The sequence below is a fragment of the Cervus canadensis genome, chromosome 29 (assembly GCF_019320065.1).
Source record: "Cervus canadensis isolate Bull #8, Minnesota chromosome 29, ASM1932006v1, whole genome shotgun sequence".
Lineage (NCBI taxonomy): Eukaryota > Metazoa > Chordata > Mammalia > Artiodactyla > Cervidae > Cervus > Cervus canadensis.
The window spans coordinates 47,269,647-47,291,582 of record NC_057414.1 but is presented as its reverse complement, the minus strand read 5'-3'; the positions used below and the strand labels follow the sequence as shown (position 1 = coordinate 47,291,582).

The 21,936-nt window shown below is 54.5% G+C and overlaps 1 protein-coding gene and 1 long non-coding RNA gene across 4 annotated transcripts in view; one reads left to right on the top strand and one right to left on the bottom strand.

Annotated features, from left to right (window-relative positions):
- The window catches only part of LOC122431045, a 44,200-nt gene extending 33,326 nt beyond the window's left edge, over positions 1 to 10,874 (top strand). Inside the window, exons 2-3 of the long non-coding RNA XR_006266426.1 lie at positions 1,546 to 1,707; positions 10,741 to 10,874. This is a non-coding gene — a long non-coding RNA (uncharacterized LOC122431045). The remainder of the gene's footprint in view (positions 1 to 1,545; positions 1,708 to 10,740) is intronic.
- SHANK2 (SH3 and multiple ankyrin repeat domains 2) overlaps positions 1 to 21,936 on the bottom strand; it is a 560,095-nt gene that overhangs the window by 30,538 nt on the left and 507,621 nt on the right. The window lies entirely within an intron of this gene.

Sequence of the window (21,936 nt, the reverse complement as noted above, 5' to 3'; positions counted from 1 at the left end):
GCAGGAAGGGAACAGGCCGCTCCAGCCTCCCACTGCGGAGGGGCAGGAGGGCTTCGGTTTCCCAGCCTCAAACAAGCTGAAGCTTCAATTCAGCCAGAACGGGACTTCAGAGCCAGCCACCATCCTCAGAGCCGCAAACTGCTCATGTGGGGACAGGATGAGTGGGTTAAGTGCTTGCTGTTTCCTCAGTTGTCCGGGCTGGCATCCCAGCCCAGGGATCGGACCTGGGTCTCGTGCATTGCAGGCAGATTCCTCGCCACTTGAGCCACCAGCGAAGCCCATCCTGAACTGCACTGACCCTCGAAAATGTTAACAAGAAATAAAACACCACCAAGCTTGCAATTCTGGCATGCTGCCACCAGGAGGCGTGCGCCTTCACCACCCGCCACAGTCACAGGCTACACCAGATCCTCCAGCCTTGGAGCAGAGAGAAGCTACTCACAAATCACGGATCTCGCTAACTGGTAAGAAGCATACCATTCTCTTCATACGTAGTTCTCACATACAAGACGGTGCGATTGACGGAGTCACATCTTGGCAGAGGCAGCGCCACCAGCCTGGCCACCACCCGGGTTCAGGAAACTCTGCCTGCCTTTCCACACGTGTGCATCTTTCTAAGTAACTCTTCCTCCACTTAAGTGTCCAGCTTGTACGTGTACATGGTTTAGAGGCAGACTTCTGTAAGGCTTTTGTTACAAAGCCAACAGGACCCCACCACCCCGCCCCACCTCTCACCAAAGCCTTGAGCCAATTCTGCGTCCATCGCTGCAGCTCTGACCAGGCTTACACTGCTCCTCCTTGATGCTTTCAATATCATCTGCTGACACGCCGCCACTGAAAAAGATGATTTAGCTCTTCTCTCTCAGCTGTGGCACTACTGCAATTGTGGACCAATTCATTCTTTGTCCAGGTGGGCACCGAAGGGTGTTTAGCGGCCTCCTTGCATCGCGTCCACGAGATCCAGCAATTCCGCCCCCTGCCCCCAACTCCACCAGCTGTGACAGCCAAGAACGCCTTGTCCTCTGGGAGGTCAAAGTCACCCTCCGCGGAGAATTCTTCATCCCCCCACTTCCCCAGGACTTCTGCCCTCTGGTGATGGTTACACGGTAGTTTTAACCAATCAACATGAAGCGTTTACATCATGACTATTAATTAGCTTCCCAGGTGGCTCAGTGGTAAAGTAACCTGCTTGCCAATGTAGGAGATGAAGGTTCGATCTCTGGGCTGGGAAGGTCCCCTGGAGGAGGAAATGGCAACTCCACTGCAGTATACTTGCCTGGGGAAACCCCATGAACAGAGGAACCTGGCAGGCTATGGTCTGCACGGTCGCAAAAGCGTCGGACACAAGTTAGGGGCTGAAGGACAACGTGTGGTCTGTTCACAGGTGAACTTACAGCATGCTGCGATCGCTTCGTCTTTTCCAGTGCATTTTGTATTCCCTGGAGTGAGATGATTTTCTGGTGTCTTTATACTGGTTTAATTTTCTGTGTGCTTGACAGTAATTCACATCCAAACACTCCCTTAATTACGTAAATCTCTTTTCAGGACCCGGGACATCGGGTGTGAAGTCTGCCGCCTTGAGGAAACCACTCCCGCAGACTTCTTTAACAGTGTGGCTTCCGTGTGCACTTGGCCTGGGCCCCCATCTGTCACCCTCAGGATTCCCGATTCTGTCCTGTCTTGGACCTTCTGAATCCTGGACCCCATGTATGTATATGTATTTGATTCAGAACCTCATTTTTTGGTTAGAGGACATTCTCTAGTATGTGTGAAATAAAACTAGTTTGGGAGATGATTTTTTTTTTGAGACATTGTCTATTTGAAAATGGCTTTAACTGTACAGTTAGACAGTAGTTTGCCTGGGGTATGAAATTTGAGGTTGGAGGATGCGGTAAAAGTAAGCTCATAAAGTCTGGACAGAATACAGTCCCCTCATCCTCAAACCCAAACCAACAGAGACAGTTCCCTGAAAGCCCTGGAGCATGAACACAGGTGGGCAGGTTTTGAGTGGAAGCAGAAAGTTGCAAGCTTTGGACCATGGAGGAGGTGTGGTGTAAGTCACCTGATGCTCTGTTAGGAACGGCAGCCTCTCTGGTTTGAGAAATCAGAGGACGCAGCCCTTCATGTCCATGGCTGTTAAAGTGAGGGGAGAGTCCCAGAGAGAAGAGAGCCAGAGAAGAGGTGGTTCCATGTTCTCTGTGTAAGCTTCTCCCAAGGCTCCGGTTGACATCTGAACTGTGTGTGCAGAGGGCCTTGCAGATGAGGCTAAAACACCTGAATGGTATTTGAGCTGCTGCCACCGTAGCCGAGTCAGTTTGCAACTTGAATCTAACCAAGGTAATTATCAACAAAAACTAAAACATCAGCCCTCATGTGAGAAATGTAGCAAAATCCAGAGTTGCCATAATACAGGATATAATATTATATACGGGATATAATACAGACTTAGATGGCAATGGTGTTGGATTTATCAGACAGGGATTTTAAAGCAGCTATTATAACAATACTCAGCTAAAGGAAAATACACTCTTAATGCATGAAAACTAGGAAATTTCACCAAAGAAAAAAGAAATGTTAGAGCTGAAAAAACCACAGTATCTGAAATTTAAAAACACACTAAAGTGAAAAGTGAAGTCGCTCAGTCATGTCCGACTTTTTATGACTCCCTGGACCGTAGCCTGCCAGACTCCTCCACCCATGGAATTTTCCAGGCAAGAATACCAGAGTGGGTTGCCATGTCCTTCTTGAGGGGATCTTCCTGACCCAGGAGTTGAACCCAGGTCTCCCAGATTGCAGGGATATTCTTTACCATCTGAGCCACCAGGGAATCTGCAGAATCGCACTGAATGGGCTTACCAGCAGAACGGACATGCCAGAGAAAAGAGGGAACCTCAGTACGGAGATAGAATTTATCCAACGTGAAGAGAGAGGAGAGTTTCAAAAGTGAACACAGTGTTAAGGACTTGTGGACAACATCAGAAGGAAAAGATGATGAAAATTAGAGGCCCAGAGGGGACAAAGTCGAGAGTCCTAGAAGAGGGAGAAAGAGAAAAAACAATGGCTGAAACGTTACCCAACCGGGTGAAGGACATTAATGCACAGATTCGAGAAGCCCAGTGATTCCCAAACAGGACAAATACAAAGAAAAGTCAGGCCAAGGCACGTTATAGTCAATCTGCTGAAAGCCAAAGATAACCCGAAATCTTATTAAAGCAGGCAGAGGAGGACACGTTACTCACACGGGAACTATGTGGACCTCACATCGGAAACTACAGAGACAAGAAGAGCCTGGGACAACGTTTTAAACCTGCGAAAAAATAACTGTCAACCTAGAATTCTGTAACCACTTGAAAATATAAAGAATGGGGGCAAAATAAAGACCTTTGTAAATAAACCATAACCAAGAGAAGTTGTTGCCAGCAGGCTTGCACTACAAACAAAGCTAAGCAAGTTCTCTAAGCTGGAGGAAAATGACGATGAATCTTTAGAAGGCGTGAAGATATCAGAAATGATAAATACCCGGGCAAAATATGGAAGATTATTTTATCCTTATTAAACAGATACGACTGTTTTAGGCAGAAATGATACTGTTCTGTGGGGTTTCTAATGTGGGTAGAAGTATGTGGGGCAGTTGTTGGAGGACTGAGGCGGATACATCTCTACGGTTGTGAAATTTTTATGCTTTATGTGACGTGTGCAGTATGAATTCTGAGCGGATGGAGAAAGGTAATCATGTATACTATAACCTTAGAGCTACCACTCAAGAGAATGGAAAGAAACAGAGCTAAAAGCAGATAAATGGAGTTTTAAAAGGAGTCAAATAATCCAAAATAAAGCGGAAAAGGGAGAAGAGAGCTGAAGAGAAACAGACGGCAAGCTGGGACGCCTATGCGGAACAGCAACGGAAATTTATGCAATAAAACTCCAGGTAAAAAGCAGATATCGTTTAAAAAAAAAACATGAAAAAGAAGGGCATAAGTATGCTGTTGGCGCACTCAACACAGATGGAAAGGAAATAAACGGAAAAGAATTCCCATAGATGGAGTGGCTATATTAATATCTCACCAAGTAGACTTCACCCACTTTGAAAAGTGTTTTGGCAATTCCTCAGAAAGTTAAACATAGAGCTTATGATACGATCCAGAAACTCCTGGCCTCATACATGCCCAGGAGAGCTGAAAACACGATCAGACAAACACCTGCACACAAAAGTTCCCAACAGCTTTGTTCACACTAGCCAAGTGGGCTGGAGGAACGAGCCACTCGGTGGGCAGGAGCGTCCTCTTTGGAGTGACACAGCCTTCCCAAATCAGGCTGGTGATGACGGCTGCACAACTCTGAATGTGCCGAAACCCACTGGGCTGTGTGATTCCAGAGGCTGAAATTTTATGCTATGTAATTTGTATATCAACAAAGCTGGGGAAAACACTGACTTAAGGGAAAAAGCATTTCCAGAAATAAAGAGGGGCTATTTCATAATGATACAAGAGGTCATTCACGAGGAGGACGTAGCGGTCACAAACGTTTATGCACCTAGTATAATGAGGCCCCATTTGACAGAATTAAAGAAACAGACAGCTCTTCAAACACAGCAGGAAACTTTAATACCCTTTTCTCAAATTGATGAAATAGACAAAAACATCTAAAAAGACTGCCCCCGACACCCCAAGATAGAGAAGCTTGGAAGACATTTTCTTGGCCCAGGTTTCCTGGAATTTGTTGATATGCCTTGGTGTGTGTCCGTTTTCATCTCTCATACTGGGGACTCACGAATCCCTTTCCGTCAGGAACTTGCACCCCTCCATTCTAGAACGTTTCCTTCAATTATTTCCCGAACATTTCTTTCATTTTCTCTTTGAGGTACCTCTATTTTAGTATATGTGCTGCCGAAGTGAGCACTGAGGTAGCTTTATTTCAGCACACACTGGACCTTCTAAATTATCTTTCCAACTTTCCACATCTTTCTCTTTCTGGAAGATTCTTTTTCAATTTATTTTTCAATCTATCCAGATGTTCATATCTGCTATAATATTTTTTAATTTCAAGAGCTCCTTTGTTCTCTGTTACTTTATAAAAGAGCATTTTGTTCTTAAAAAGATGCAATATCTTTTATCTCACTGATCGTATTAATAATGTCTTTTCATGATCTTATTCTCCCTGCATAATCTGCTTTCTCTTTTTCTTCCCTTCACGATGTATTCGTTTTGGGCTTTGTCTCTCATATTAATTGTCTTTCACATTTCACCAACGTCTGGTGCTCCTTGACAGGAAGTGCATATTTAAGGCCCCCCCCCACCCCACCGCCAAAGACCTGACTTCTATCCTAGTTGGTTATTTTGTGAATACTGACAAGCTGATCCTAAACTTTACATGGAAAGGCAAAAGACCCAAAATAGCTAATGCGGTATTGAAGAAGTACAAAGTCAGGTGCCTGACACTGCCTGACTTCAAGTCTTACTATAAAACTTCACCAATCATGTACTGGTCAAAGAACAGACAAAGAGATCCACGGAACAGAACAGAGAGCCCAGAAATAGACCCACACAAGTGCAGTAAGTGATCTCTGACAAAGGAGCAAAGGCAACTCGGTGGACAAAAGATCATCTTTTCAACAATGGTGCTGGAACAATGGGACACCCACATGCAAAAAAAGAAAAAAAAAAATCTAGACATAGACCTTACACCTTTCACAAAAACTAACCTCAACTGTGACACAGACCTAAACATAAAACACAAAAATTATAAAACTTCTAGAAAATAATGTAAAAGAAATTCTAGGTGATCTTGAATTTAGCAATGACTTCTTAGATAAGACACCACAAGCACTACCCGTGAAAGGAAGAACTGATAAACAAGACCCCATTAAAGTGAAAACTGCAAAATACACTGTGAAGAGGAGGAGAAGGCAGACCACAAATGGGGAGGGAAGTTTTGCAAAACACACATCAGATAAAGGACTGGCATCTAAAATACACAAAGAACTCTTAAATAACCCAAGTGAAAATCAGGGGAAAGAGCTGGACATTTCCCCAAAGAAGACACACAGATGATCAACATCATATGTCATTGCCTAGTTCCTCAGTCATATCTGACTCCTTGTGACTCCATGGACTGTAGCCCACCAGGTTCCTCAGTCCATGGGATTCTCCAGGCAAGAACACTCGAGTGGGCTGCCATTTCCTTCTCCAATCATATGTCATTAGGGAAATGCAAATTAAAACAACAATGAGATACCAGTATATACCTACTTGAATGGCCAAAGTCCAGAACACTGACACCACCAAATACTGGCAAGGATGTGAAGCAACAGGAACGCTCATGGCTGGTCTAAGTGCTAAAAGGTACAGCCATTTGGTAGACAGTCCGGCAGTGGTTTACAAAACTAAACATACTATTACCATAGGACCCAGCAGTCAGGCTCCTTGGTGACCATTCACTCAAATAAGCTGAAATTCCTGCCGACACAAGACCCTGGACGTGGACACTTACGGCAGCTTTATTCATAGTCGCCAAAACTTACACACAACCAAGAAGTCTTTCAGTAGGTGAGTGGATAAATAAACTGGTGCCTCCAGACAATGGACTGTTATCGTGATAAAAAGAAACGGGCTCTCAAGCCCTGAGAGACATGGAGGAACCTTTAGTGAACCTTGCTGAGTGAAGGGAAGCCAGTCTGTAAAGGCTACATACTATAAGATGCCCACTACACCACATGCTGGAAACAGCAAAACTGTGAAGACCATAAAAAGATCAGTGGTTGCCAGTGGCTGGGAGGAGGGAGGGATAAACAGGGGGAGCACAGGGGGTTTTCAGAGCCATGACAGTCACTCTGCACAGGACCGCAGTGGTGACATCTGTCCAAATCCAGAGCCTGCACACGGCGAAGAGGGGATGCTAACGTGAGGAAGGCTGAGCGCCGAAGAATCGATGCTTTGGAACTGTGGTGTTGGAGAAGACTCTTGAGAGTCCCTTGGACTGCAAGGAGATCCAACCAGTCCATCCTAGAGGAGATCAGTCCTGGTTGTTCATTGAAAGGACTGATGCTGAAGCTGAAACTCCAGTACTTTGGCCACATCATGCGAAGAGCTGACTCATTGGAAAAGACCCTGATCCTGGGAGGGACTGGGGGCAGGAGGAGAAGGGGACGACAGAGGATGAGATGGTTGGATGGCATCACTGACTCGATAGACATGAGTTTGAGCAAGCTCCAGGAGTTGGTGATGGACAGGGAGGCCTGGCGTGCTGTGATTCATGGGGTCACAAAGAGTCCGACATGACTGAGCAACTGAACTGAATGTAAACTTTAGTTAATAATAATGTTTCAATATTGTATCAGTGTTGGCTCATTAACTGTAACAAAGGTACCACATTGGAGCAAGATGTTAAAAATACAGAAATGGGTAGGTAGGGTGGAGTGAGAGGGGATGAAGGAACTCTGTACTTTTTGCTCAGTTTGTCCCTATAAATTCAGAACCTGCTTAAAAGAGGAGCAGAGTCACAGATGTGGAAAACAAACATGCTTACCAGGGGGTGAAGGTGGGGGATACATTGGGAGATGGTGATTGGCAAATACCCACTACTATTCTGGAGTGGGTTGCCACGCCTTCCTCCAGGGGATCTTCCCAACCCGTGGATCGAACCCAGGTCTCCCGCATTGCAGGCGGATTCTTTACTGTCTGGGCCCCCAGGGAAACCCATGTGTCAGACAGATCACTAACAAGGACCTACGCTACAGCAGAGGGAACTCTACTCAACACTCTGTAATAGCCTGTGTGGGAAAAGAATCTTAGAAAGCGTGGATGCGTGTATACGCGTAACTGACTCTTTTGCCGTACACCTGGAACTAATACAACATTGTAAACCAACCATACTCCAATAATTAAAAAAAAATTGCTCAGAGAAATAGCCTATTAATTAAAAAGGAAGCTCATTTCTACATTTTCTATTACGGGATGTCGTCCTACGAGTAACCAAGAGCAGAGAGACTGTTCTTCTGCATCACCAAGGCCTCATCCAGCCAGTGGCAGCGTAATCAGGGGGACTGTCCTCCAAGCCGCCCCCTCACCCTCACGGTCCTCCTGGCGCAAGCCCCAGCCTCCTCTCACCCTGCCTGAAAGCAGTCCAGGCAGCTCTGTGTGAAAAGACAAAGTCTCACACTTAAAAGCGCATTCACAACACTACTATCACACCTAAAAGGCAGCCCTCACTCCCGGGGTCAGGAAGCACCCGTCACGGCTGGCGGTCTTCCCAGCTGTCTCGTAAGTGTCCCCGGACGACGGCCGCTTCACTGGGACCAGGAGTGAACACGAGCCGCACGCTGCGTCGGCTGGCGTGGCTCCTAAGTCTTTTCCACTCCGCGGCGCCCCCCATTCCTCTGTCACTCCCTCCCGGTCCACCTGCTGGAGCAGGGACGCCGTCACCCGCTCTTGGCTTTGCTGACCGTGTGCCTCCGTCTTCTGCTTGCCCACCCTTCGCGGGCTGGAGGCTGGAGCGAGCCTTCAGGTCTGCCTTGGGCCAGGCGGACGTCACAGCTGGGGCTGTGTGCCCCCATCGGAGCCTCCGAGGGTCTGCTCGAGGCTTTCTGGGATGTGAAGACTTATGGGTGGGTTTGGGCACAGTCAGCCTGATCCACGCCCCGCAGGTTCGTCAGTAACATTTTTAGCAGCCGCCAATGGTCACTGCCTGGATCATTTACTGCCCGGGGGCTGTAAAATGGTGATGTTCTACTTAGGGTGTTCCTTCTCCATGTAACATTTGGGACAATCTGTAAAGAGAAACTTCCCCTTCTCAACTGTTTGACTGCCCTGAGGGACCATTTCTTTAAGAAGGGCAAGATGCATGCTTCATCCTTCCTTTCTGGTTGCCGGTTCTCAGAGTAATGAACTTGTTCCTTCAAGTGACCCATTCTTGAATGCAAACTGGTACAACCACTGTGGAGAACAGGATGAAGAGTCCTTAAAAAAACTGAAAAAACAGAGCTGTCACCTGGTCCTGCTGTCTCGCTCCAGGGTATATACCTGGAGAAAACCGCAATCCAAAGAGACACATTCAGCCAGTGCCCACCGCAGCGCTATTCACGGCAGCCAGGGCACGGAAGCAGCCCGCGTGTCCACCGAGAGAGAGAGGGGTGGGTGAAGCAGATGTGGTACATACACAACGGAATATCATTCAGCCACGAAAGAGCGAAATGATGCCATCTGCAACAACACGGATGGACCGAGAGACTGTCATACTAAGTGAATCACGTAAGTCAGACAAAGTCAAACATCAAGTGATACCACTCCTGTGTGCAATCCAATTAAAGAAATGAAACACATGAACTCGTCATCTGCAAAAACAGAAACAGACATGCAGATATCGAAAGCAAACTTCATGGTTACCAAAGGGGAAACATGGGGTTGGGGGGGTAAATCAGAAGCTTGTGGTCACACACACACACTCACAGACACACACACTCACTCACACCTACACGTGAGACAGATACCCTACAAGGACCCCCCGTCTAGCACTGAGAACTCCACTCAATATTCTGTGATAACTGACGTGGGGAAAGAACCTAAAATAGAAAGGATGTGTGTGTTTGCACAACTGAACCACTTCACAGTAACACGTGACACTAACCCAGTGCTGTAGATGAACTATGCTCCGGCCAAAATGAAAGAGAAGGCGGCCCAGTCTCTAGAAGAGTCGTCATGAATTCAGGGATGCTTAAAAAAAAACATATTTGACCCGTCTGAAGCCACTGCAGTTACTATGCTTTGTATTTAAACACACTTTTGATTTTAGAATGGTTTTAGATTTAGAGAAAAATCCCGGCGATAGGGCAGGGAATCCCTTGCCTCTGACCCCGTCTCCCCTGTTATAAACACGTTACATGAAGACGGCCCCTCTGTCACAATCAGTGGACCAATACTGATGCACTGTTGTTAACTAAAGCCCACATTCAATTCAGATTTCCTTAATTGTTACCCAGTGTCCCTTTCCTGCCCCAGGGTCCCACCCAGGGCAACACGTGGCGTTTAGGCTCCTCTGGGCTGTGACAGCTCAGACCTGCCTTGCTTCTGATGACCTGGACGGTTTTGAGCAGCCTTCAGGTGGGTTTCTCCCCAGCGAGGAGGGCAGGGGGTCTGGGGAGGACGTGCCTCTCCTCCACACCCTCAGGGCATCTGGCGGCTGCGGGCGCTGCTGCCCCGTGCATCGGGACGAGGGGAGCTCACCACGCTGTCCTCTTTGGAAGGAGGTCACTACACACAGCCGCCCCCTAAGGGTGGGCCCTGAAGGCCCAGCTCTTCGAGCGCAGACCATCCACATACACTTCGGGAATTCTTCTGCCGGGAACTTGTCGCTTCTCCTTACGTATTCCTCAGTTGTTCATTTCCATCATCAAGATCCGGCAGCCCTCCGTGTGGTGGCTCAGATCGTCCCAGCTCGGGCCGGCGGGAGCTGCTGTATCCGCGAGGCCTTTGGTTTCCCCGCTGCCCTCCTTTCTGGCCCCGCAGGAAGCTCTGGGCGTCTCTCCCTCTTAGGCGCCTCTGTCCCACCTGAGCTCGGGAGGAGTGTCTAGGTCACTCCTGCACCCGATCCATGTGACCCTGAGCATATTTAGCACTGCCCCTGGCTGCTGATGAGACACGTGTTCAAGGCTCCCTGTGAGTTTACAGATCATTTCAGCTGAGCTTTAGAGTAGCGGGGTTTTCCTTCTTTGATTTTATATTTGTCTCTCTTTATCTTTGCTAAAAGAATCTGGGTTCCTAATGACTGAAGTTCCAATACTTTGGCCACCTGATGTGAAGAGCCGACTCACCGGAAAAGACCCTGATGCTGGGAAAGACTGAAGGCAGGAGGAGAAGGGGACGACAGAGGATGGGATGGTTAGGTGGCATCACCGACTTGATGGACATGAGTTTGAGCAAGCTCCAGGGGATAGTTAAGGACAGGGAAGCCTGGTGTGCTGCAGTCCATGGGGTCGCAAAGAGTCGGACGTGGCTGAGCGACTGAACAACAGCAAGGTAATGACTTACTTTCTTGCCCTCGGATCTATGAATCTGTCTGTCTGTCCACCCATTCCTCTACCTACCTGGCATTTATCTATCACCTGTCATCTCTCATTACAGTTTCAGGCGAACTTTATCAGTATTGTTACTAACAATAAAATTACTGAAGAATAAGATTTCTTTTCATTGTGCAGTGGTATACAAACTGATACTTGAAATAATTTCCCTGCTAATGCCATTAGTTTCATTTGTGGTTATGTTCATTTATACTACTTTGGTTTTCAAAATGCCAACTTAATTGTGAAGTATTCACCCAATTTCATAATCTAATCTACAGCAATTTGTCCTCAGAACAGTCTTTTCTCTCTCTTCCTCTGCTCTACCCCGAGGAAACACTAAATTAAAAAACATTCCTGTATAATACTTTAAGAGACTACTACCCTGTAAAATAAATGTGGTTCTTTTTTAACCAGCACATGCAAAAAAAAAAAAAACCCCACAACATTTCTGCGTGAGGACCGTCCTTCTGTTAAAAAGAACAAGCACATACCAGTGTGAGCCTATCTACGTGTGCCCCACACGCGTGTGTACGAGGGTGTGCGCACACGTGTGGGCGTGTGCGTGTACACCTGTGTGTCCACTCCCCACCTTCTGGTCACCCGTCTCTCGCCCTCTCTCTTCCACGTGACCACGCGCCCCCAGAGGCAGTGCTGGGCCGTGTGCAGCACCTGTGTCCCCTGGAGACGGGGGGACCCAGGGTCCAGGCAGATGGAGGGACCGGCGGGGTCCAGGGGTGCCCGGCCGCGTGTGGAGATGCTCGGCTCCCTGACGGCCCCCGCGGTCCTTGCCGGTTCCTCCATCTGCCTGGACCCTGGGTCCCCCCCGTCTCCAGGGGACCCGGGTGCTGCCGGGCCTCGGCCTGCGGGGCTCCCCGGGGCGGTCTGTCTCAGCGTGCTCTCCAGCCGCGGCCCAGGATCCCGCACTCTGGGGTCTCTGAGTCCCCGTGCCCTCAGGCTCCCAAACCGTGCTGCTGCGGGCTTCTCGCCCCCGCGCCTTCAGCGCTTATGCCGCCTGCTGCCCCCCTCCCCCGGGAGAAGGCCGCCAGGTGTGGCTCTCCGCTGGGCCGCACCACTCAGGCCCCCGGAAGCCCTGCCGTGGCGAAGACGCACGTGAGACATGACTCAGAAGGCGCCGGCGGGCAGACCCCCGACTGAGTGGGGCTGTTGCCCACCCCTCGAGAGACGCTGCAGGCCATGTCCTGCGGGTCTTGGCGGGGGGTGCGAGCCCATGCAGGAGTTGGGGCATGATCACGTCCTCACTTGTCTCCCACCACAGTTTATTCAAACCCCAGGCTTGTCTCCTGATTAGAAGGGGATCCCTCTAGACCCGGGCCCCTCCCCCAGCTCCAGGCAGGGCCCTGCTTGGGCTCAGACGCAGGCCGCCTGGACTCCCGCTGTGCTCCTTCAAGGATGCCCTGAGCTCCCCTTGGCCTCCGGGAGCACGTTTGTTCCCTCAGCTGTACCGCGGTCGGACCAGGAGACAGGAGGGAGAGAGGCACCGTCCCTCGTCCAGGGTGACTCTGCGTTACCCCTCCTGGGACCGCTCTGGGAGACGAAAGGGTGCCTCGGCCCCCCAGCACCCCTCTCAGCAGCCCGGGTTGCCATGGTCCAGTGGCTTCTACTGGGGGCCTGATCCAGCCCCACAGCCCCGTCCCCACCCCCTGTAAAGATGCTGCAGGTGAGACCCCAGGCTGGGAGCAGGCGGCTTCCTTGTCCCGGTGAGCCAGAGGGCCCAGCGTCCAGCACGGGCTGAGAGCCGGCGGCTTCCTTCCCACCTTCCTTCCCACCCATCGAGGCACGTGGTGGGGCCGTGGACGTGTGTCCATGTCCACTCGGGCTGGCATGCGGCTGTGTGCGCCCGTGGAGGGCGTGTCCCCTGCTGGGACTCACAGCTCACTGGGCAGCAGGGGGTGGGGCCCGCACCTCAGCAGGTGAAGGACAACTCCAGGTCCTCACGCTGAGTGGGCAAGTGGGGTGTCCCGGCGTGGAGGACCCGCCGCGGTTACATCACTGAACCCTGTGGGCAGTAGGCCAGCAGCCCACAGCCCCACCCCCGCACGGCCTGGCCTCAGGGCCACGCCGGGTCTGACTCTGCCCACCACGGCTACAGAGAGCCGACCAGCCCAGCTCTCCACACAGCACCTCAATGGTCTTGTGCGATGAAATCGTGGGGAGCATGTCTGATAAGCTGGAAGCAGCAGGCACTTCTGATGCCTTATCCGCAAATGCAAGTGGGGAGGTGAACCCCCAAAAGTGCTCGGAGATGCCCTGGAGGCGCTGTGGTTGGGTAGGTGGTAGGACTCCACTGCACGGGCTCAGGTGAATGCACACGAACACGCAGGAGGCCTGGCAGCCCTTCTGGAGTCTGGAGGCAGCGTGTGCCACGCTGGAGCATGTGTTCCCCACCCGCCTACAAAGCCCTCTGTGAGGCTGCGGCCGAGTGGGGCCCAGGGTGAGAGCGTGGACGGTCCATAGCAGGTCCCAGGCTGCAGGGCAGGCCACTCAGCCACCATCCAGGGGCCCAGTGACGCTGAGTGTCCAAGCAAAGGGGACGCTCTGAGGAGTGTCCTGCAGGCACAGAGCTTGGGGACCCTGGAGCCACCTGACGCCCCACCCTGCACGGGACTTCTTTTGAAAAACACCTGTTGGCTCGTGGGCCTCACGGGCCTGAGGGCACAGTGCTGGTGCCACTTGCTGAGACTCACGTGGCGGGGGCGGGGGAGGGACCGCTTCCATCGGACTCCTCCTGAGCCAGCCCAAACACTGCAGACGGGCTAACGGCAAAGGCAGCGGCCTGCCCGAGGCCACGGCAGCACCCAGAACCTCCCTCCCCTCCGTGAGCCCCAGGTCGGCAGCCCGGGGCGCGCTGGGAGGAGGCCGTTTCTTCCTGTTTCCCCACTTTCTGTCCAGAGTGTTGGTCACACCACGACAGCAGCGAAAGGAAGCGGCCTTGGGAGAAACAAAGGGCTTGGGGGTGACGGTGGAGGCACAGGGGCCAGGGCGGGACAGAGGCTCTGCTCTCGTCCCCTCGGATGAGCCCCCGCCCATCTCCGTGGCCTGGGGGCAGCCGGCTGACGGGCATCTCCCCTTGACCCCCGAGCCCCCGCTCTTGGGCTGAAGGGTCCCCGTCCCTGTCTGACTCCAGGGGGTTAGGGAATGGGCATCTACGCCCTCGGTGGGGCATGCTGGCCCAGGGTCGCGAGGAGGAGGAATCTCTTTCCTCGTGGGACAGACAGGTTGATACCCCAGGGGCGAGGAGCCAGCTGCACTCCTGAATTTGAGGACCTCCCCTCCTGGGGTGGGGGTGGGGAGAGGGCGGGGCTGTGTCCCCCCTCCCCTCCTATAAAGCAGGAGGGAACCCCTGCTTCCAGAACAACCTCAGTGGGGCCTGAGCCATCTCACCCGTGCGTCCCACCGCCTTGCCCCTGCCCCCTTCTGGCCCCCCAGAGGCTCCTTCCCTGTGAGCCCCTCCCTGCAGCCCTGCCCACCCCCCCACTGTGATGTGCCAACAACCTGGACTCCTTGGCTGCAGGCCAGACGCCCCAGGGTCTCAGCTGCCCCAGGGGAGGGACGCTGCTCTGGCCCATCCTCCGTCTGGGCTCCCCCACCCTCCCAGGACCCCTCGCCTTGAGCCTCCCAAAGAGGAAGCCCAATCGAGACTCTGGTGACCCCCACTGGGGACGGCCAGGGGCTGACCCAGGCCTGCTCCTCGGGGGGAGACCCCACCTGGCCTGGAACAGCCTCTGAGGGCCCCAGGGAGGGTGTGGGCTCACGTGGGCCTGACTCAGGTGGGGGAATCCTAATGTGGCTGATGTACATGGTGTGTTTAAAGAATCATTTTGCCCTTAATGCAGAAGGGCAGTTGCTGAAAAAGGCCCTCCAGCCGCGTTGCCTGCAGCACCGACATGCGTAATTACGGTTGACTTGGGCCTGAAAGAAGGGGCGCTGCTGGTGGAGCCCCTACGGGGGTGCTGATCATGCAGGGGCCTCTGTGCCAGCCTCGCGGCCTCCTGCGTCCCCATCGCCCGTGACTTCAGACACGAGGTGGCGGAGGAGGGAGCCTGGAGACACCCGGCGGGCCCGCGGGCTGGGCCGTGCCCACCTGTCCCGCTGAGCCAGCTCCTGGGCCAGCGGCTGCACCACGCCGTCCCCAGGGCCAGGCCAGGCGCCCGAGGGCACCAGACTCCCGGATGGGAGCTCAGCTTTCTCATCAGCAAAACGGGGGACTCAGAACCTCAGGGACACACTGGAGACCCAGTCTCTGTCACTGGAACCTCCCGGGATAACCAGAGCGGGTTAAGTTCATGCACACAATTCCAGGTTTGGGGCTAGAGAGACACGTTCGGGACCCAGCACACCTAACCTTCTGCCACTGTCTCACCCATCGCCTGGTCTCAGGGAGACGTCCATGGAACACGGCGGACTGCATGCCAAAAGGAAAGAGCTTGGTGGGGACGCAGGATGGGGTAGTGGAGAACAGGGTGGAGGTTGTTCAAAAATGCACAGAATATCCGTACAATCCAGGAACCCCTCTTCTGGGTATGTGCCCCAAAGCAGGGACTTGAACAGACACCTGTGTGCCAACATTCGTGGCGTCGTGACTCCCAACAGCTACATCGTGTAAAATGCCCAAGTGTCTGTGGATGGATGAAGGGAGAAAGGGTGGTCCCTCCATACAAGGGAATGTCACTCAGCCTTAAAAAGGAAGGAAATTCTGACACCTGCTGCAACGTGGACGAACCTCAAGGACATTATGCTCGGGGAAAGAAGCCAGACGCCAGAAGACAGCCACTGGGTGATCCTCTTACAGGAGGATCTGGAGTCGACATTCATGGGGCGGGGGACAGGGACGGGGCTGAAGGAGGAAGGGAAGGTGAGTGTCTGGTGGGGGCAGGGCTTCAGTGTGGGGAGATGGAGTGTTCCAGGGATGGACGGGGTGATGGGCGCACAACCGCGCAAAAGACTGCACCTAATGCCACTCAACCAGGCGCTTAAAAGTGATGAAGATGGTAAGCTTCACGTTACCTGTATCTGCCACAGTTTAAAAAAAAAAATATGTATATATATATATAAAAATACTTTTTTTTTTTAGGGAAAGGCATGATCTGAGGTCTAGGAGCCAGGTCCCGGCTCTGTGCCCCTCCACTGGTCACTGGGAGCCGCCCTTTGGGGCATGGTGTCATCTCTAAAATGGGCCGACCGTGGGTGACTTCACGGGGTCCCCGAGGACCAAAAGGCACACACGTGCCTCCCGAGCCTGGGGCAGGGAGGGGAATGGGGTGACCCGTGGCTGATTTCCATGAATGGATGCCCCTTCCCCTGACTCGGTGGGAGGGTGGGGACCCGGGCAGGCCAGGGTCCCACCTGAGGGATGGTGGACACTGCTTCATGCTGGTCCCCCCTGTCAGGGTCAGGACACCTGGGTGGTGTGACCGGGCGGGAGCTCGGCAGAGGTGGGGCCCTGGGGACCTCACACGGGGGCTGAGAGCAACTCGTCCACTCTCGCTCGCTGGCTGGCTGGCGCCACACTGACCCGAGAGGCTCCTTGGCCCTGCGGTCCACCTGGGTGTCTCGTCCCCGTCTTGCAGCCCCGGGCTGCCCTGCTCTGGGTCCTGAGCTTGTGTGCCCAAGGCAGAGGCTGGCGCGGGGCTCCATGCACCTCCCCTCCTGGGCCTCCTCCCTGCAGCTAACGGCACCTGGGCGGGAGGAGGTCCTGCCTGGCGGTGAGAGGCTGTGTTGGCCAAACACGTGTTTCCACCTGGGCGCTGCTCTCAGGAACATCTCCTGTCCGTAGCGGGTGAACACCCTTCTGGGTGTTGGCAGGCAGGGCCGCCCTGGACGACCGCACAGGTTGTTCACTGCACAAGGGTTCCCCCCTGGGTGGGGCCCCTGCCCAGCCTGCACTCCGCTCATCTTGCTGGGACCCCCTCCCCCAAAGGGTGTCTTTTCCGACCTGCTTTGAGGCCGTGGGCAACACTGGGGGCCTGTGTGCATTTTCCAAGGACAAGGGCCCCCCGTCCTCATCAGATTCTAAAGTGGGGTCCCACCCAAGAAGAGGTGCGGAGTCCCCCTGCCAGGAGGCAGGCGCAGCCTAACAACCCTCAGCCCGCACAGTCCACCTCCCACGCTGAACAGGGAGCGCGCGATGGGCATGGCCAGTGGGCAGCTGCCATGGAAAGCTGGTTGAAGGCGCCTTCGAAAGTGAAACCCAGGGGCTTCCCTGGAGGCCCTGGTTCCCCCGGAGCCCGTGAGCTGCAACAGGAGAAGCCACTGTGATGAGAAGCCCGCACACCCCAACTAGAGAGAGCCCGCACACAGCAGCGAAGACTCAGCTCAGCCAATAAATAAATATCTTAAAAAAAAAGAAAACAAAAGGGTAAAAAAACAAAGTGAAACATGGGCCTCCCCTGGCAGCCCAGTGACTAGGACTCTGCGCTCCCAGCGCAGGGGGCCCAGGTTCCATCCCGGTCAGGGAACTAGAGCCCACACGCTGTGACCAAGAGTCCGCCTGCCACAGTTAAGACCCGGCGTGGCCAAATAAATGAAACGTGAAACACAGAATGACCGTCCGCCCCAGCGATTACAAGCCAGGGTCTGTCCCCCAAAGACGTGAAAGAGAGGCGGGACAGGCATCTTCACACCCACGTCCACGGCAGCATTTTCACAACAGCCAAGTGGTGGAAGCATGCGTGTTGTCCAGTAACTGAGTCGTGTCTGATCTCTGTGACCCCATGGACCGCAGCACGCCAGGCCTCCCTGTCCATCACCAACTCCCGGAGCTTACTCAAACTCACGTCCATCGGGTCGGTGATGCCATCCACCCATCTCGCCCTCTGTCGCCCCCTTCTCCTCCCTCCAATCTTTCCCAGCATCAGGGTCTTTTCCAATGAGTCAGCTCGTTGCATCAGGTGGCCAAAGGATTGGAGCTTCAGCTTCAGCATAATGACTCCTTTACAAACCCTCTTTCCAAATACAGTCCCGTCTGAGGGGCTGGGGGGGCGGGTCAGGACTGCACATCCTTCTGGAGAACGCAGTTCAGCCCCCAGGACCCCGGCTTAGTCACGTCCTCACAAGGTCTCTGGGAATTCTCTGGCTCGGGCACAGCTTTGCGTGCTGACCTGTACTTGGAGCCACCACGACCCCCCGTGGAATGACATGGTGTTTGGGCAACTGCTTCCCTGAGAAGCACAGAACAGAACGGAACAGATGCCAGGCTGCTGTGAGCACAGGCCGACTGCCTGCCCTGGCGGGCCCCTCATTAAAGGGCCAGCCCATGGACAGGCCCTCTGAGGGTCCCAGTGGTGGGCACACACTCTTTGTGCCGAAGCCCTTTCACCGGAGAAACAGACGACGAAGAAAAAGAAAGAAACTGCAGTTGACATGAGCAATTGGCACACGCCTCTTGGGCTTAAAAAAAAAAAGTGAGCTTTCAACACCCCCGGATCTGGTGGTTCCGTCAGGGGTACGAGGGGGCATCCGTGGCCCCCAGGTTGGGTGGTGTCTGGCCCGTGTCACAGCCCCGACCACCTGCTCGTCTCTCCAGCCGCCAAAGCCAGGGCTGAGCCGTGGGACCACCAAACGCCTCTCAGTGGGGGGGCCGCTGGTGGCTCAGTGTGGCCGGGAGAGCAGACCCCACAGGCGGGCTGCCTGGCTGAGACCTTGAGGGAAGAACCCTGGTCCCCCATAGCTCATGTCTCCCCTGAGGCTGAGGGAGGGAAAGAAACAGACAGGTGGGGCTGGTCAAGCCTCCTGCCGGCTCCACGTGAGGCCCGGGACCCTGGGGGTCCAGCCCCCCACCCCTGCCCACCCCTGGGATTCTCTGCAACAGCCACCCGGCCCCTCCCTGTTCCTCTTATTTTTTATTTTTAGTATGCAGACCTTAGGAAAAATTGAGGGACTCCCCTGGTGGTCCAGTGGTTAAGATCCGCCTGCCACTGCAGGGGACACGGGTTCAAACCCTGATCCCGGAAGATGCCACATGCCTCGGCGAACTCAGCCCGTCCACACGAGTACTGAGCCCCAGCGCCCTGGAGCCGGTGCGCCACAGTAAGAGACGCCGCCGCGAGGAGAAGCCCGCCCATGGCAGCCAGGGGCAGCCCCCGCTCCCCGCAACAGGAGAAGAGCCTAGAGCAACGAAGACCCGGCAGAGCCAAAAGTAAATAAGTAAAATAAAAAAAAAACTAAGGTGAAATTCACGCAATGTAAAAGTCCCCCTTTGTAATTAGTGGCATTTACGTCACCCACAGTGCCGTGACCCCACCCCTCCGGCTGCTTCCAGAACGTTCTCACTGCCCCCAGAATAAACCCCCAGCCATGAGCCGTCAGGCCCACTGCCCCTCCCCCAGCCTCTGGGGGGTTGGTTTAGTTGCTCAGTCGTGTCTGACTCTTTGCGACCCCATGCATTGTGGCCCACCAGGCCCCTCTGTCCATGGGATTCTCCAGGCAAGAATACTGGAGCAGGTGGCCATTTCCTTCTCCAGGGGATCTTCCCGACCCAGGGATGGAACCTGGGTTTCCCGCACTGCAGGAGGATTCTTTAGTCCTCGACTGAGCTACGAGGGAAGCCCCGGCAATCACTAACCTATGTGCTTCCCGTCTCCATGGACGTGCTCATCCTGAAACATCTCACACCCATGAAATCACACAGAAGGGGGTCTCTGGGCGCCTTCTCTCAGCAGCATCACGTCTTCACGGTTCATCTGCACTGCAGCGCGTGTCATTGCTTCCTCGCTCGTTACGCGTGAGGGCTGCTCCACCGCAGGGACCCCCGTGGGCTCTCGTGGGAGCCCCGGGCAGCTGGGCCTCCTGACTGGACTCCTGCTCAGACTCCTGCTCTGTCTCTTTGAGGAGAAGGAAGAAGGGCCAGCATTTGCCAGGGACTGTACCGAGGGGCGGGGAGCAGGAGCCCCCGCATCCTCGCTGCCCCGGAAGGCAGGTCCCGTGTCTGACTCTGATCACATACGGGAGCCCACGGGGCCGAGACCACCAGGTTTCACACCTACAGGGAGGGGCGCTGGGCCCCTGTGCACGGGGCAGGGAGCCGGGTGCCATGCAGGTGGGCGACTCCAGGGCCCTGAGCGGGAAGGGGGGCCTGCGGAACCCACCCCGCGCCCCCAGCACTGAACACGGCAGGGCGGATGCTGAGGGAAGACCAGAGCCACCAGACGGAAGGCGAGGAGGTGATGCTACGGCCCCGGAGAGTGAAAGCCGCTCAGTCGTGCCCGACTCTGCACGGCTCCATGGACTATAAACATATAATACAGTCCACAGGATTCTCCAGGCCAGAATACCGGAGTGGGTAGCCGTTCCCTCCTCCGGGGGATCTTCCCAACCCAGGGATCGAACCCAGGTCTCCCGCATTGCAGGCGGATTCTTTACCAGCTAGGCCACAGGGGAAGCCCACAATTCGATACAGTTCCTACAAATACGCTCCCTCCCTCCTGTTAGCCGTCCATCCATCCGTCCGTCCGTCAGTCCGTCCATCCACCTATGCGTTATCCACACAGCAGGTCCTCCTGTTCTATCATCCCACGTATCCACCCACCCTAACTCCCATCGGCCTATCTACCTGTCTGTCTGTCCATCCGCCCATCCTTCCATCCGCTGGACCAGCTGATGTCCGTGAGGTTGAGCACTGGGTTACACGCTGTGAATGGACAACTCATGAGGATGGTTGACTAGCAGAAGCCTGGGCCATCGCCACAGGACAGATGCGGGAGGTCCACGAATCCTGTATGGAGGGCCAGGCGGGCAGCCCAGCCAACACTCAGGGGGCTCGAAAGCCTGAGGAGAACGGGCAGGGACCTCGGGCCCTGGAGAGCCAGGGAAGACATGGATACCAGCCAGGGGCCCAAGGAAAGAAGCGCGGACCAGGGTGAGGCTGTGTGAGCGAGGTGGGCGCTGGGCCTGACCCCGCAGACGTGCACGCTTCCCTTGGGGGCCCCGAGGACACACCCAGCACCCCCGGGTCTGGGCCATGAGACCTCAGCATCAGACCATCAGACCTATGGGTCTGGCGACCAGGGCTGAAGGCCACCCATGGCTGCCCGAGGACATCAGCCCAGGAGACCCCCGCACACCCCACCTCTGCCCGGCTTCAGGCTGAGCCGACCCCACGTGGCCGGAAGCCGGGGGGCTGGGCCAGCTGTAAATGCAGGGCGAAGCTGGGCCCGTCATGCTTCTTTTTTTGTTAAAGTTCAAGTCTGTTGGACTGTGCTGAGCATGAGGCTGGGCCTAAAATAAAACCGGAGCTGCGTCAGCGTGTGGGTTGGTTCTGCAGGCTGGAGGCCGCTCCTCGGAGGCTGGGGGCTGCGGGTGGCATGCTGCTGTGTGGTCCCCAGGGGGCCGCCACCCAGGCCAGCTGAGCGCTTCCCCCCTCCCCGCCCCCAGGAGAGGCCAGAGGCCACCTCTCGAGAGCCCAAGGGCAGAGAAGCTGGCCCCCAGCCTGGAGCAGGGAGTCTGGTGGACACAAGGACGCACTGCCCAGGGCCTGCTCCCCACACTCAGTTCCCCTCCGTGAGCACCTGGGGTTCGAGCCAGCTGATGCCTTCCGTGTGGCTTGGGAGCCAGGCACCCCCGATTTGGCTCTGACTTCTTGGGCCAGGGAGCCACGAGGGGGCAGAAAAAAGCAGACGCTGCTTCTCCCACAAGGAGACAAACATGGCCTTTCCTGAGCCCCTTCAAGGGCAGGGCTCTGGGCTGTGCCCCAGAATAACCCCCAGATGAAGTGGGGGAAGGGGCTGGGGCATGGTCTGCTCATCTTCTCTCTCCCTCAGGGGCTCCCAAGCACTGGGTCCTAGGGGACAGGGTTTGGAAATGTCTGGCTCCGGGACTGCCCAGCACCGAGCCGATGGCTGAGTTCTTCCATCTCGCTGTAATCCTGA